The sequence below is a fragment of the Palaemon carinicauda genome, chromosome 1 (assembly GCF_036898095.1).
Source record: "Palaemon carinicauda isolate YSFRI2023 chromosome 1, ASM3689809v2, whole genome shotgun sequence".
NCBI lineage: Eukaryota > Metazoa > Arthropoda > Malacostraca > Decapoda > Palaemonidae > Palaemon > Palaemon carinicauda.
The window spans coordinates 155,748,526-155,754,801 of NC_090725.1; the positions used below are offsets into that span (position 1 = coordinate 155,748,526).

Below are 6,276 nucleotides of genomic sequence, written 5' to 3' on the forward strand. Positions count from 1 at the left end.
AACTACTAGCGAAACTGGAACGGGATTTACTGCGAATGTATTGTTTCCCAATGGTTTGGAGAGCTTTCTATGCGTTTACAATGAAGTATTTGTCAGGTGGTTTCTTTTTTTTTTTTTTAAACCAATTAACAGCTTACAAGTACGTCTTCACAAGTTCCTGGATGTTGTTCTACAACAACCCTTTTTTGATCACCTTCTCATTCAGTTTCAACTTGCCAATATCACATAAAGACGTGTCCAAGAGGAAAGTACATCAATCTATTTCAAAATTTAGTGTAATTTTATCTATGTCGGAAATTGATTATGATGGAAATGCTCTTCGTTCAGTGTAAAGCTATTGTTACTCATGTAAAATTAGAAAATAACTGCAAAATAATGCCTCAAAGGTCCAATTCAGACTTAATTTTTCGGGAAAACCAGTACATTTCTACTGCAAAGCTTCAGTAAAGATTGCCAGTATGAGAAAAAAAAAAAAAAAGTCAATCATAAGGTAAGGAATTATTTGTGATTTACTTAATCATAATGTATGGATTTATTTGTGATTTAGTTTTAGTTTGTGAACTGGGAAGGGGGCTCCGGCTAGCAGTTGTGACCTTGGAAGGAGGGGGGGAGGCTTGGCCCCCCCACCTATGGGTTGTGACCTGGGGTGGCTAGCAAGGGGTTAGGACCAGGGAACTACAAGGTTAGGTTAGGCAAGTTTGTTAAATAATCATGTTTTGGCCTGTTTTCAGCCACTTACATGAACTATATATTTTTCCAACTGGTTATCTTGTGCTTATTTTGCATTTCTGACCATTATTATTGCTGCAAATCACTCGTTCGACATTTCCCCCACCCCCAAAAACCCCACTGGGGTCTCCCATGATTACCTTCATATAAGGGGGTCCAAAAACTCATGATCGGGTGGTTTGCCCCAATAATCATGGTCAGAAATACCTAAAACACAAGATAGTGAGTAGGAAAAATATATTGTTCATGTATTTGGCTAAAAATTAAAGTATCACATTTTCCCACTACAGTATTTACAGCATTCACTGTCCCAATGAGCTACATTCACCCCTTATCTCAATATTGAAGATGGGGATGATGTATGATAGCGGCCACTTGTATGTATGTTTACGGCTAACTTAGAATACGGCAGTGTAAGGGCATTAGCCACCGCCCCGTTAGGTAAGTAGGTAAGGACACGGCTTGTAGGTTAGGTAAGGGGGGGGGGTAAATTTAGGTAAGTTGATGTCCATTTTTAATACCCATGGGAGGAACTAACCGCTGATATACAAAGGCTTCTGAACTGTGGGTGAGGCTAAATTTAAAAGGATACATTCTAAAGTGTTTCGAACATTATTGATGACGATACCTGATTACTCATTGTTTTAGAGTAATGGTAGTCAAACCACCATAACTGAAAACCTATGGATTTCCACCAGAAATCATTATAAAAAAACGTTTAAATAACACAAACGATCAATAAATATGCGTCATATAGTTTACAAACCCTTTTATATACTATTCTATAATTTCAAAAATTAGCCTTCCAGTAGGCTATGAATAGTAATAGTCTAGGCCTCAGTCCATAGGCCTGTCTTATACTAGCCTTAAAATAACAAGAAATTTGTCATTTTACCAATTTCAAGACAACTTACTCTGTAAACAATACTGAATATCACAAGCTCGTTTTTGGCAAGGGTCCTTCATCGACAAAATGTTTCAAAATAGAGAAACGGCGACGCAACCTTCTCTCCATCAGCTGATGATCATCAGCCGGCGAAATTTACCTCTACGGCTCTACCTAATGAACGTCCTCCTACCTTATAGTACGTTACTTCCAACTAAGTTCGAAGCAATGCCAAATGACGTCACAGTCACAATGTCAACAAATGTGACCGCGAAACTGAATATTATTGGGAATGTTAAACATATGTATTCACTTTCCAAACACACACACACACGCACAATACATTATATATATATATATATATATATATATATATATATATATATATATATATATATATGTATGTATATATATATATATATATATATATATATATATATATATAAATATGTGTGTGTGTATGTGTGTGTGTGTGTTTTGAAAAACACATTAGGTCTGTGTCTTCATTTGCAAAAAAAATGGCTTATTGAGAGTCTCTCAAGATTTTCGGTGATCAATCTATTCTGAAGAAGTGTTTTAATTCTTTCATTTTACATTGTTTCGAGTAGTGTCCTGTCTGGTCTTCAGCTGCTGATTCTCATCTTAATTTGTTGGACAAGAACTTACGATCTATTAAATTTCTTATTCCTGGTCTAGATATTAATCTTTGGCACCGTCGTTCAATTAGTTCATTATGCATGTTACATAAGATTTTTCATAACTCTGACCATCCTTTACATTCAGATCTTCCTGGACAATTCCATCCTGTTCGTAATACTAGGCAGGCAGTTAATTCTAATAGCCAGGCCTTCTCCATCATGAGGCTCAATACTACATAGTATCCTAGAAGTTTTATTCCGGCTGTGACTAAGTTGTGGAATGGTCTCCCTAATCCGGTAGTTGAATCAGTAGAACCCCAAAAGTCCAAAGTTTCAGCAAATGTGTTATGTTGAACAGGCTGACATAAGTCACATAAGTCTTTTTATAGTTTATATATGACATATCTGTTTTGACGTTGTTACTGTTTTTAGAATGACCTATTGTTAATTTGTTCTCATCATTCATCTATTTCCTTATTTCCTTTTCTCACTGGGCTATCTATTCCCATTGAGGCTCATATAGCTTCTTGCTTTTCCAACTAGGGTTGTAGCTTGAATAGTAATAATAATAACAATGATAATTTACATATATAATCATCATGTCTCCTACGCCTATTGACGCAAAGGACCTCGGTTAGATTTCGTCAGTCGCCTTTATCTTGAGCTTTCAATTCAACTCTTCTCCATTCATCATCTACTTCGCGCTTCAGTCCTCAGCCATGTAGGCCTTGGTCTTCCAACTCTTCTAGTACCTTTTGGAACCCAGCTGAATGTTTGGTGAACTAATCTCTCTTGGGGAGTGCGAAGAGCATGCCCAAACCATCTCCCTCTACCCCTCATCATGATATCATCCACATATGGCACTCAAGTAATCTCTCTTTTACCGAAACATCGGGAGAACAATTTTAAATCAACTAAACCTGTTGCCAACAGCGTACGCCGTGTTCGTGACGTCACAGCGTAGATACGCACAGCAAAAGCCTTCGCGGGCGTAAAGCGGTTCTTTCCTTAAACTGCTGACTTGAAAGCAGCTTCTATTTCTCAATACCAATTAAGTCTTGTTAATTTTAAGATGTATGCCCATCGCACCAGCTCATTGCTAGCTGATCATTACTTATATACTTCCTTTGATGGCTGCTTTCCCGGTCCCATACATCAGGGGAACAGCACTCTCTACAGGACCTTCACTGTCGTCTTACCTTGTTCGTTCACAGTATTTATCTTTTCAAGTCACATATTGTTCATTTACTGTTAAATCGTCACTGTCAAAAGACTCATGAAATAAGAAAGTCTTCAGTTACCGCTTGAAAGCCTTAATGTCTTCAATCATTCAAATGTTTCGTGAGAGCTTATCATACAGTCTCAGGGCCGCATATTTCAAGGCTCTGAAGCGTAAGTAGGCTAGACATAAATCTAGGTTCCAACAGTTTGAAGCCATCTGTAACTAATCTCGTGTCGAAACGATTTGTTGGCTGCAATATGTAGCAATTCTCTTAAGTATTTTGGACGACCGGTTCTGATAACTTGGTGGGTTATTGTACACAAGGCCAATAGAATCATATCTTAAATTCAAGTATTGCTTTAATCGGCAGCCAGTGTAAATCAATTAGTATAGGGGTGATCCTTTCTCTAGGTGGGGCACCTTTTATCAGTCTTGCTCCTCTGTTTATTATGTTTTGTAATTTCTTAAGATGGACTTTTGGTAAATTGTAGTAAATAGAGCTGCAATAGTCAATCCTGGTAATAACAGTTTATCACAAGTTTCTTAACATAATTTTCGTCAAGGTACTTTTTTTCATAAACGCAATATTTCTAAGATGATAACCAGCAGTTTTTAGTACATTATTTATTTGGGCATTTAGAGACAGGGTACAGTCAAGAAATACACCTAGATCTCGAACTTTACTAGATTTCGGCACAGAGTCATTATTTATGTTCATTTGAATATTACCTAAGTTTCTCACGCTGTTTCTCTTGCCCACCACCATGAATTCAGTTTTGTTCTCATTTAATTCTAGTTGTTTAAATGTCATCCATTCTCTGACACTATCAAGGATTCGGTTTAGAGTTTCGATAGTGTCATGTATATCATTTATGGAGAAGTAAAATTGTGTGTTATCTGCAAATAGTTTAAACTTCATTTCGATAGACCAATAGTATAGATGCAGAATAAGATTGGGAGAAGTACACTCCCCTGGGGTACCCCTGTGTTTAAGGGTTCATATGATGATTAAGAGTTTCCAATTTGTACACAGTAATTTCTACCAACCAAGTAGTCTTTTAGGTATTCGAAAGCTCGATCTTCAGCGCCGATGGACCGTAGATCATTTAGTAGCATTTCATGTACAACTGTATCAAAAGCAGCACTGAGATCGAGCAATATTAAAATACCACATTTATTTTCATCCCTCATGTCTAGCATATCATTTGCAACAGAGGAGATGGCTGTCTCCGTAGAGTATAGTTTTCTGTAGGCAGATTGGTTGTCAGGCAAAGCTTCTGTTACTTCTAAGTGACTGACTAGTTATTAAAAAATTACATATGCAAGCACTTTTGAGACAAAGGATGGATTTGAAATAGGTCTATATGAGCTTAATTCCTGGTAGTCCAGTGCATTTTTCAGAACTGGTGTGACTATAGCCCTTTTCTCAGATTTAGGAAACTTACATTCATCAATACTTGCATTTGCTATTCTCATTATTATTTCGGCTAGACTAGAAAAGTGTCTCTCTCCATTTACTTCAGATATTGGCATAGGATCGATCGCGCAGTTTGTTTTCTTTGCTCTCTTGATAATTCTGGTGATGTCATCTTGTGTTATGTAGTTAAATCGTATTAATTTTGTCTGTGTGCCTGGTGTATCATTAATCTGATGTTGAATATTTACAAATGATCTGGTTATGTTTTCAATTTTGTTTTCAAAGAATACTAGAAAATTATTTGCTAGTTCCTGGTCACTGTATCCATCAGGTAGCTTCTTTTCTTTTACATTTCCCATTATACCATTCAGGAGACGATATAACTTATTTATGTCTGTTGCTGCTTCGGGGATCTTTCTCTTATAGTATTCACTTTTTTCTATATAGGTAGGATTATTGCATATGTAAACTCCCTTAGAACAGCAAGATTTCTCTAAGTATTTTGTGTGAAGAGTTTTTCTCCACTCTTCTTCCTTTTGTATTTAGGTTCTCTACTAATACTGTAGCTACTTTTAAACGTCCTCTCCTACATTAAGTTTTCTTTACTGAAACATCGGTAGAACTATTTTAAATCAACTAAACTTGTTGACAGTAGCGTACGCCATGCTCGTGACGTCACAACGTAGATATGCACAGCAAAAGCCTTAGCAGGCGCAAAGTGGTTCTTTCCTTAAGCTACTTGGGTGGAGATAAAATATCAAACTGGTTATGAATATAATTTTGATACTGCTGATTTGAAAGCAGCGTTTATTTCTCAGTACCAATTAAGGTCTGCTAATCTTAAGATGTATGGCAATCGCACCAGCCTATTGCTAACTGATCATTGACTCATTAATTTTTAGTAGGTCAGAATAGGTAGGATTATTGTATATATAAACTCCCTTAGAGCAGCAAGACTTCTCTAAGTAACTTGTACAAAATCCTGCCTCCTATGCACTCCTTACAACATTATATTGCCCTGTCCTAAAGTCCCAAGATGGCACCTCCACTGGGTTCCCTACGCTCAAAGTCCATCACCTGTCTTGAAAGGTGAAGCCAGGTGAGCACTCTCGACCCTATCCTCGCCACATTCATTCAGAAGCAGTAGTGACCGGCTGACCTACTTGGTCAGTGAATCTGTGCACCTCTGGCTCAACCCCAGCCCCTTCCCCAATATCGACTCACACCAGGACCTGCCGAGTGGAGATAGGGAAGAACACGAGCCTGGTAAACCCTATTTGCCAAAAGTGAGGATTCTAGGGGTGAGCCAGTCAAGGGCGCAAAGTGCAACCTGCAACGATTCGGTCAACAGCCATTTGAGGACAAGGACGTTATTCCAAGGAGT

The 6,276-nt window shown here is 37.7% G+C and overlaps 1 long non-coding RNA gene across 1 annotated transcript in view; it reads right to left on the minus strand.

The window, feature by feature from the left end:
• The window catches only part of LOC137652489 (uncharacterized), a 106,158-nt gene extending 104,356 nt beyond the window's left edge, over positions 1-1,802 (minus strand). Inside the window, exon 1 of the long non-coding RNA XR_011046324.1 lies at positions 1,644-1,802. This is a non-coding gene — a long non-coding RNA (uncharacterized lncRNA). The remainder of the gene's footprint in view (positions 1-1,643) is intronic.
• Between the last annotated feature and the right edge of the window lie 4,474 nt (positions 1,803-6,276).